Genomic DNA, 11,264 nt, shown 5'->3' on the forward strand with positions numbered 1-11,264 from the left:
CCTCAGTCCTATGTCGAACCTATAGGATATATTATTCCAATGCACAGAGCCTATTGGGAATATAGGAACTACACTACAAGCTAAAACTCTAGACATCAAGTTAATCTCCTCAAAGATGAACTGATCTCTCCTGTAGTGAGTGATCTTCCCAACAGTATTGTAATAAACCCATATTAGTGTGTCAACTTGTTTTTCTTGGTGTTTGTTCAATGGATTTTCCCTCCAACAGTAGTCTCCCGCCTGAATCAGGAGGGTTGGCAAGTATGCACACCCAGGGGGCAAATAGACAGGAACGGGGGGGAGGGGTATAACACACCAAGCAATGAAGGAGGAGCTAATACTTCAAACAATGGGAAGCAGACGTATCCTCAGAGCCAATACAACAAAATAGTGACAAACTGTGCACTTTAAACATAATGGACAAACCCAATACTATTAGAGCAAATAAGATTGTGTGGATTTGACGTTTATAGACTACTTAAACAGAATTTTAAAGGAGGGGTTGAGAGAAATGAAGTAACAAGCAGGTTGAACAGATGTCAGTACAAAGCACATTAAGCAAGTTTTCGTAAAGTAATTTAACAATGTCAGGCCTTTTTGCCAATTCTTTGACAGTATCTTCTTGGTAGGATAACGTGCTCATTACATATTTATTTTTGTGTGTATAGAAAGGCACTTTTGTCTGATTGTTGTCCAAAGGTATGTTTACAGTCTGCTCATCAGGATGTTGCAACATGTGCTTGCTAGATGCTGCACTCATGAACATGTCTAAAAAACTGAGCTTAGTGGGTTAACACACCTAGTTGGGGTGTATGACTAGTGACAAGTTTGATTCCTGATTAATCATTAATTCCTCCTGAAATAGACTGAATACCAGTTAGTTGGCAATATTATAACATGTTAATTGCCTTGCTATAAATCTGCACTATCATAAGCATAACATAGTTGTTGTTAGTACCCCACATTGAGCAGTTATCATATGTAATACATGATTGAACTTCATCCATGCAGTAATCCACCAAGCTGGTGCTTTTTCCCGTGTCTACGTCACCCCAAAAAAACTGAAATAGTGTCTCGTTGTTGGAAATGGGGGTCTCTAGGTGACAGTGGCTTGCACCCTTTCCAAGTATAAACCCTTCTTTCTAGTCAGGGCAAGGAAGTTACAAACCCAAGATAACCCCTGCTCATCCCCTTGGTAGCTTGGCACGAGCAGTCAGGCCTATCTCAAAGGCAATGTGTAAAGCATTTGTGCATAAAACATTCAGTAATACAGTGAAAATACTACAAATGTACACCACACCAGTTTAGAAAAAAAACCAATCTTTATCTAAACAGGAACAAAACGACAAAAATCCAACATACATAAGTATAGATATCCCTTATTTCAAGCAGTAATGCTTTTGTTGTACTTTGGGACACTTAAACACTCCATGGATATCGCTGACTCTCGAAGCTAGTGCGCTTCTAGCAAAGCAATTACGGTACCTGTGAAGTCAATGCAAGGACCATAAAAGAAGCACGTTGGAACCCCCAAGTTCGAAGTAAAATAAAAGCAGTCTGTCCTCGGCTCGTAGTTGAAGCCTCAAGTTTTGTGTTTTAGTGGGAAAACTTTAGGTTTCTTAAGAAAACCCTCATCCACCAACCTAGTCAGTTCTTTTTGATTATACATATTCATACAGGGGAAATGAACTAGCTCCTCTTGACACTTCCTCTCTCTCCTATTGATTTGCATATGTCCTCAAGTATCAGAATAATCTCAGATAGCAGTGCTAGCACGTTTCAACAGCAGGCGATTTGCCCCACAGAGTTATAATTTTAGAACACAAAGTGCAGGCACTCCCTTTAAGAGAGTTTCGCTACTGCTCCGGGGCTCCCCCCCCCCACCCTACGGCCATCTCTGCTTCTTAGAATGGGAGATTTGGAGCGGCTCTGCCCCGGGATCCAAAGCACAAGTGGGTCTTTCCCCGATGTAGACTACAATCTATACCGTCTCCAGTACGGAACTCAGGGCCCCATGAGTGGATATGCAACTATGCTGTCACTACGGCACAGTAGGGTGGAGAATATGTTGTCAGAAACAAAGTGCCCTCAAGTGGCTGGGACCCCGCAAGTCCATTTGCCACAGTACCTTACAGCTGGAGAGAGCAGCATGGACGGGCAAGGGTCCTTGCTGAGGATGCCAGCGTGGTGATCCTCTCACAAGCATGTTTTGGCTCACTGTCATGCAGTACTGGGTTGACCTGTGATGCTCGCAACAGGCACCAACAATCCTCCTGCGCTCGTCCATGGTACTTGTCAAAACGGGAGCGCTGGGGAAAACCACAAGGCAAAGAGGCAGCTCACTGCTGTGAGTGCATGTAGGGCCCACAGGAAACACCACATTCAAGTCTCGGCCACAACTGGGCACACTCCTGTAACCTATGGTGTCCTGGTCAGTCAGTTGTAGTAGGAGATATTTGATGTCCCGGGACTTCTATGAAAATTGGAGGCAAGCACACAGCCCTTGGAGAACCTTTGACAATCAGGATAGAAATTCCAGTCGAGTCTTCCCACTGCCCACAGACAGAAACAGCAACTGCAGCCCAACCCAGCAAAGCAACACAGCAAAGGGGCAGTACTCCTTCTGACAACATTTCAGCTCTACTTTGTAGTGTAGTTCCTATATTCCCAATGGTCTCTGCGCATTGGAATAATATATCCTATAGAGTTGACGTAGGACTTAGGTCAGTAGGTCTCTATCGAATATACTAAACTTAATTGTAAGTGCCAGCTAGCTCAGAGGTCACTAGAAACATTCTCGAATTCACAAGAAGGGATTAGTTTCTGACAACCGCATAAACATGACAACTTTGTTTCCTTAGGACTGGAAAATATCTTCAGAGTCGTAGAAACAATAGATAAGTATTTCATTCAGTCAATCATGCATGCTTCGTTTCGACAGAGTTGCAGAGAAATAGTGAGACAGGCGTTTTCAATAAAAGGTTTATTGAACAGTCTTCTTTCTCATGCAAGAGAGGTGAACTGCTACAATTGTTAGACAGAATGCAAAGTATAATGCGTACAGCGAGAATAGTATTATGAAATAATACTGTAATAGCATTGTATGGTTTCTAAGCCATATAAGAATACATACATAAATAACAGGCTAAAATACTCCACTGGTGCTTCTAAAATACGCCTACCCCAATGTACCTAACCTATGTCTAGTACGAGGGAAGAAGTAAGTATGGTCTTTAGCATAGGTTAAGTTTTTGCCAAGAATCTACCAAAGGTTTCTGTAGGTTCTAATCAGCTCCATACCTTAGAATGAAGGAGGTCTGGTATCTCTTGTCTCAGGACTCGATTTCCCAACACCCCGCAAGGCGAGTCAGAAACACTGGAGCTGGATTTCTCAGCAGAGGAGGGCAGCTTCCTGATCAGTTAATCAGCTGGAGAGTCGGCTTCCTACGGCTCTTGCTGTAGCGAGCTGCGTCAGCAAGTAGGTCGTCGAACTGCTCCGAACCACCGTGCTTTGCCATAGCAAGTGAAGGTATATTTATACCTTGAAGGTGTTTAGGAATGCCATGTTTGACATAAAGTCGGGCATATGAACGTCATGAATGAACCCCTAAGGAATAGATGTTTATTGTAAAACTAACTGAGTTCTTGGAGAAATCAATATTCAAGCAAGGGGAAGTCCCTAATGGCTTAAGTTGGCTTTCCAAGAAATCGTTGTGACGTTTGGTGAACGGATGGAAATAGCCATGCCTGTATTTGGGTTGCATGGGCTAAGCCTAAATAATGGCTTGATTGCTATGCCTATATAAGGGCAACCTGAATTGCACCTATATAAGGGCATGAATTGGGGAAATCCATTCAGAATCTAGAACGCCATACAACAACTTCTTGGCAGAATCCCCTTTTGATCCAGAAGTGTTCTAAAAATGTGGGGTTACAGGTCCAATACGTATACTCCTTTGGCCTTTAAAGTAGGCATACTTCAAAGACAAGTCTTTGTTGTCCACAAGATCCTGCCTGGCCCTGCCTTAAGTCCAGACAAACTATAAAGGTGTGGAGACAGGATTGTGAGAGGACAGGCACAACCCTATTTAGGTGTCAGTGACAACTCCTCCCACCCACCACTCTAGCTCAGGAAGACCCATCAGCCTGGTGATTGGCCATCAGGCTATGCAGGGCACAACTCCGCTCCCTTTGTGTGAATGCACAAACCACCCCTGTCAGTCTAAACCAGAAATTGATTCCACAGGCAGGCAGGCTGAGACACAGAATGGTAAAGCAAGAAAATGCCTACTTTCTAAAAGTAGCTTTTTCAAACACATGATTTAAAAAACATCTTCACTAAAGGATGTATTTTACATTTCTGAGTTCAGGGAACCCAAATTCCAAATCTCTATCTCTTCCCAATTAAAAATTACACTTGTAAGATGTTACAATTCAGCTACAATGATAACCTATGGGAGAGATAGGCCTTTCAATAGTGAAAAAATAAAGTTGGCAGTATTTCACTATCAGGGCATGTAAAACACCAGTACATGTCCTACCTTTCATATATACAGCTCCCTGCCCATGGGGCTACCTCGGGCCTACCGTAGGAGTGCCTTACATGTAGTAAAAGAGAAAGGTTGGGCCTGGAAAGTGGGTGCCCTTACCAGGTGGACATGGCAGTTTAAAACTGCACTGGCAGCCTCTGCAGTGGCAGGCCTGAGAAATGGTTACAATGCTACTCATGTGGGTGGCACTATCAGTGCTGCATGCCCACTATTAGCATTTGATTTATAGGCCCTGGGCACACACAGTGCACTTTACTAGGGACTTACTAGTAAATCAACTATGCTTATCATGGATAAACTAGTCACCAATATAATGAACACAGAGCACATCTGCACTTTAGCCCTGACTGGGTACTTCTCCACTGCTAGAGTCCTAAATCCAGCAAAACAAGCCGAATAAATAGGAGGAAGAAGGCTAAACGCTTGGGGATAATCCTGCTAAAAAGGGCCAGTTCCAACACTTGTAATAACATACATTATGACAACCAGCTTTCAATTCTATTTAAGACCCACAGCATATATAGTATCAAAACCACTTCTATATTAGATGTAAATCTTGAATGGGCAATGTGCTTAATTAAATGTGTCATTTGTAACTAATTTCTTCAGAACGCTTTCTGGGAGAATGATTACAGTCTCTGTAGAAGTGGTTCTTAAATGTCTTTTAGTAATTACAGGAAAAAGTGTGATGTACACACTGAAATACTGGAATGTGTTGCACACAAAGAAATGTGTTTTTCCTTGTGTAATGCTTTTGTATTGGTAACCTAGTATGCACATAATGCTGCATTTAACAGCTCATGGTTTAGTTTGACAGCAGAGTTAGGGTTCACAAGTATTTTGCTGTCAAACTACACTAGTTAGAAAGGCATGACACAGTGATGCAATACCTATACAAGGGAAGTACTGCTGTTACACTGTACTGCCTCTACATAGACACCCTTCCAGCACTTTCTATATCTGTTTGCACTATGAAAACCTGATCTTAGTGGTTCTTGCTTTAGGCAGCAGAGGTGTGCTTCAGGTTACACATAAATTGTATAGACAGCATTCAGATAGCCAAGCTGTCTCTCAGTAAACCCAGAGGTTCTGCTCCAAACACTTGAGCTCTCCCTCATAGGACAATGCTTTATCACCAAAGGAAAAGAGCCACAAAAAACTATTAGGGCTTGGTTTATTCCAAAATCGTCACCATCCCTGTATTCAGCACCTGTAGGCAACCACTGAACTTAATGAAAAGTTATGCATGCCAGGTATCACCGCAAAAGACCAAAGCACAGAAAGAGTACTCATCACAACAACACATGGCATACTTATGATACTGGACCTCTCTGCAGCATTTGACACAGTAAACGATCCTATCCTTATCTAATGCCTGCAGGAGATTGGAATCCAAGGACCCGCTCTCCACTAAATCTGCTCCTTCCTGACAGACGGAGCATAAGCGGTCTGCCTGGCCTCATACTAATCAGAAACCCACAAACTTGTCTTCTGTGGAGTGCCACAAGACTTGTCCCTCAGCCCTACCCTCTTCAATGCTTACATGATCCCTCTAACCATGGTCATCCATGACCACAGAATCAACATCCTCTCCTACACCGAAGACAAGCAACTAAAAATCTCCCTGTCGGACAAGACCCACAATGCATAGAAAAAGTTCACAGCCTGCATGTCCGAAGTCGCCAACTGTATGAAGTCAACTATCTCAAGCTAAACACCATCAGAACTTGCTGACTGATTACCCCTACTCTCCTTATTTCTGTTGGTGGAGGAGGGGCCCTTCTCATGTCCTGGAGGATTACATTTCACACTGGTACAATCAGAGGCCTTTCAGGATTGTACATCAGAGCTCATCAGAAGGTAATTGGCTTATAGTACGTTTGAGAGGTACAAGTCGGCTATGGGACAATGGACTTATTGGTTTTGCACAAGGGTCTGGTCGGGCGCGATTTTGTCTAAGAACTTCTGGTCATATCTAGCCTCAGAAGGCCAGGTGTACTTGTCAGTAAACACCTGCATATCAGCCATTTATGGGGGGAGGGCAATTATCTTAGGCTGTGTTTCAACTGGGAAGCACTCACTGGTTCACAGATTGTTAAGGGGTGTTCATACCTTGGAAAGGTGGCAGAATGAATATCTACATACAAACGTTTTGTCAGTGGCACTTGCTCTGCTCCTAAGCTTAGATTTATGTAGGAGAGTTTTGGATGTTCAAGTATTGGACAATTTTCAGTTAGGATGTTTATCCCACATAGGGTTACATTTACCACCACTAGTCAAAAGAAAAGTGTAACACCTGAACGACATCATACCAAGCGTTCTGAGACTCCAAAGGTGGGAGTGGTCCAGTGTATTAAACCCTAAAAGAAGATGACAGAAGAGCTTCATCCTCAGGGCACATGACAAATTTTGATTTCTATCAGAAAGTCTTTTTCTGCAGTCTCTTTACCTACGATAGAACAGTGAGTGAGATGGGTAAGGCAGGAAGCAGTGTTGTTGTGTCCATGTTTGGAACACACTTGGCCAAAGAAGCATTGGCATCCAAGGCTTTTGACACCCACTTAAATGACATTATGAATACAGTGGACTTTTCATCCCATTCTACAATCAATCGGTTTTATTTTAAGCCATTAGTGGATGCAGCTTTGCTGGTGGTCAGAAAGCTTTAAACTAGCATAACCCTTGCCTCCGGTACAGAGAAGAAATAACACTTGTCCCAGCTAGCATAAACAAAAGGTTGTGTTCTATTAGGAACACTGAGTCGAGTCATTTTCCCACCAGGCATTAACATGGTTATAAAAGATGCCGTGGTTTCTGGATAGGCTGCCTGGTGCAAATCATTTGATGAGTACGTGTACATTTTATGAAGTTAATTGATGTATGAAATAACAGATGCCAATCTTACTGGTGATTAGGTTTTTAGGAGGACCGTGAGGTATTGTTGCGGATTATTAATAGAATGTTTTATAATGAAGGAATAAAGCAGAAACAGGAGCGACAAAAAAGCATTCGGACGGGGTAGCTGATGCACATGAAGGGAGAGGGAAACATCACGGAGTATTACAGAGGTCTTGATCGCCAATGATTGTTTTTTGTTCTGGACTACCAATTTGCAGATGTGTAAGAAAAAAGTAGTGTTGGTGATGTTGTCCATCATTGACTACTTTTGGAAATAAAGTGAAGAGTTGAGACATAATACTCCTTAAGAGAGCTGATATTTTGTCTAACGATATCTAAGAATTTGCTTACTTTTTTCCAACATTGATTAGTAATTGGGCAACCAATTTGTCATTTGCCTAGTTTATTATGGACTTTGAAAGATATATACAGAACAAGACCCCTTGGCTACCCTCTGACAATTTTTTATGGCTGCCATTGACAAGAAAATCTGGGAATTTGTAGCTTAAGCTGAAAAATATTAAACTTCTTAAAATAATAGTTAGTAAAACTTCATTGCAAACTATGTATGGTAACCCACTCAGGTCCACTATATTTGCTTTTCAATCTTTGATAATCCTGACATTTATTATTTACCACTGTAATGGATCGCCCTCCCAATAGTCCATCTTTTTCCAATGGTATGGCCTGTTAACCTTTTCCTGACAAGTGGTCCTTCTTTTGTAGGGCTCTGGACTGCACTTTGCAAGCACTTAGGTTTTAAAGCACTGTCCTTATGGTTTTTGCAGATTCATGGCCAAATGATTACTAACAATCAGAGTTATAATGGTACATTCAACATTTCCTGATGCTTTCCAAGTATGGTTTCTGCCACTGGCCCAGTATGCACGCAAAAACACACAGAGGTCTTTCACCAGGTGCTTGCTTGCTATGCACATTTTGGTCACTGTTCTACAGGCCTTCCTTCTTTATTTCTTACTTTCAAAGTTCTAACTCAAAACTTCATACTATAGGAACCAAGATATAGTCATGCCAGGTTACATACAACACAAAAGCATTGCCTACTCAAAAAAGTACATCAAAAGTAAATGAAGAACGCTGATGTTTTTACATGGTGGCATACCTAGTGTGGTTCTAGATGTCGTAAATCTGTTCCCCATTCTTCGTGTGACCTTTTTGCCTGCATTGAAAGTGGAGCTATAGACACAGGTGTTTGGATAGATAAACATGCAACGTCTGAAATTCGTAGTATTGATATTAGAGTAATCTTCAGTTGCTATATTGGAAATACTACCTTGAGGAGGACAGGTATTCATTACCTGCTTCTCCAGTGAATTTCCACTTTCCCACCCACATATTTTATTAAATGTTTATTAAACCTTTACAGGCAGCTCTCACTCTTTATTTCAATTAAGAATGGATCTAAGATATAACCTCAGGCAGTGGTTCATGAAGGTAAATTGCAGTTGCATCTACCCAGACAATGCCGCACCATTTGAGTTTGTCTGGAGTGTTCCTTCCAAGAGAAAGAGGTAGGTTGTGCCAGAAAGAATTGGTATGGGGCTATGCTGGTTCTCCACAAGTAGAAGGACACATTAGCCATTTCTCCAAATTCAAGATGAAGGCCACACGTGACAGACTCTTTTATAATGTGTACATTTGCAAAGAAAAGGATGATATGTTTCACGCACCATCATGTAAATGTAAATGTAAATGTATTGCGATTTATATAGCGCACGTATCACCCGAAAGCATCAAGGCGCTTGCCTTGGGAACCCGTCCTGGTATTCCCCTGTGAGATAACACCAGCAGGGTATCCACAAGGTGAAAGCCAGACATCCCGCCGCGAGGGGCCGTAGTGGAGATTAAGCAAGCTATTGCCCAGAGTCGCAGAGTGTGAACCCGTGAGTCGAGTAGGCACCGGAACGAGAATGATCAAGTCCGTCAACATTATGATCATCTGAATACAGTATAAAACTTTCAGCACACTGCATGTTCGGAATTTCTCTTGTATTTCTGTCAACTATGCATTCTGCCTTGTTATGAAAACATATGGCTAAGCAAAACATGGAATGGTGGCTGCTGATTTGGAGAGCTTAAAGAAATTATGTTGTCAGTTTGGCCTATGCATCACAATATATGGTAGGTCTGACTATATATTTGTTTCTTTGAAAGATGTCCCTTGTTAGTGTGTGCTTTCTCCGTTTCCAATTCTCCATTTTTAATTCTGTTTAAAGCCTTGGTAATGATGTTTTGGGCTCTCCACAATATTGGCATGGTATACCTGGCTTCTCGTATTCTTTTCTACAATCCAGCGAGGAGCCTATGGTCCGCTCATCTGGCTCTGACCAGAGTGCCCATAATGAGACTGTCAAGAATTGGAGGGTGCACCTTTCCCTGGTTAGGGCCTTCTGCATGGAACTTTCTCCCGAAACATCTGAGACGAGAAATGTCAGAACCTATTTTTAGGAAGGGATTAAAAACTTGGTTATTCACTATGTAATCTGGCTTGCTCGTGCACTAGCGTGGGGACACTCCTTGGAGCATCTGTGCGCTTTATAAAACTATTTCAGCATCATCTTTAACTTGCTATGAATTTGATTCCAAGTTGCTTTGGAACAGAGTTCGCGCAGGTAGTGATAAGGATATCTTTTCAGCAGTCATTTTTTCCCTTTCAGTAGGTCTTGAACTATACTTAACCTTCCTTCTCTAAACCAGGTGTATGTTCTACCATTGCCTTGATTTTACCCCTCGATTCCTAGTTTCTCCCAAAGTTCTCTCCTTGGTTCAATATTGTATTCTTTATGAGGTTTGAGCATTTTGCTTAATGACACTCATGATATAACACTGATTTAAAATACTACTATCAATCACTTAATGGATGTTCGCAGATTCTGAGGAAAGCGTTTTATTATATTGTGTGACTGTGCAACCTCAACGTGTAATACACTCACAACTCTATATTAAGTCCTGTCAGACTTGTTTGCAAAACCATAGCTCAATCCGAGGTAGCTGTGGCTTCAAGAAGTCAGGCTTTGTCACAGGAACAAGTTCAAAGCAGTTAGATGTACCAAAACATTTTAATAAGAAAGACACATGGCACAAAGGAAATCTGACACCAGTTTAGGGGAATAGATTTTATTTTTATGGATTTTTAGACATCAAAATGAACAAAATCCTCCGGAGAATTCTGGAGACAAATTATTATGCAAATGATAAATCAATACTTTTCATTGAAATCACAAACAAAAATTGGAAACTACCACTGTTAGCGATGACTTAGGGGATTTTTAAACACTTTTGTAAAGTTGAGTTTAGTTACTCTGGGCCTGCTTTGGTTGACCATCTCTAGCAGCGGGCAAGTCACAGGGGCCAATACGGCTTAGCAGGACAGTTACCTTGCAGTCAAAGCAGTCTCCAGTCTAGTTCCAAGCTCCAAGGGTGCACTGCTATAGAAATCAATGGGAGGGTCCTGATGCAAGGGAGATAGGATGCTGATCCAGTGACAGGGGTCTTTCTGGGCCACTTTTCGGTTCACGAATTTGGCCACAGAGGTCTAGGCCCCTTGAAGACCGATTGGAATCCAGCCAAGAACCAGTTGCCACTGGTCTGCTGTTCGAGCGGATACAGCAGTTCCTTTCAACTGAGACTAGTGACCGTCTTGGACAACCAATTTGTACTCTGATGATGCTCCCTGGTACAGCAGACTCTGGAACGTTTGAGCATCAAGACTCTGTCTCCCAGGCTGTGCTTCAGTGGTGATCAAGCGATTGAGGCTATCAATTTGTCAAGGCAGAATTCTTCAGCTTTTTTGGC

The sequence above is a fragment of the Lissotriton vulgaris genome, chromosome 11 (assembly GCF_964263255.1).
Source record: "Lissotriton vulgaris chromosome 11, aLisVul1.2, whole genome shotgun sequence".
Taxonomy (NCBI): Eukaryota; Metazoa; Chordata; class Amphibia; order Caudata; family Salamandridae; genus Lissotriton; species Lissotriton vulgaris.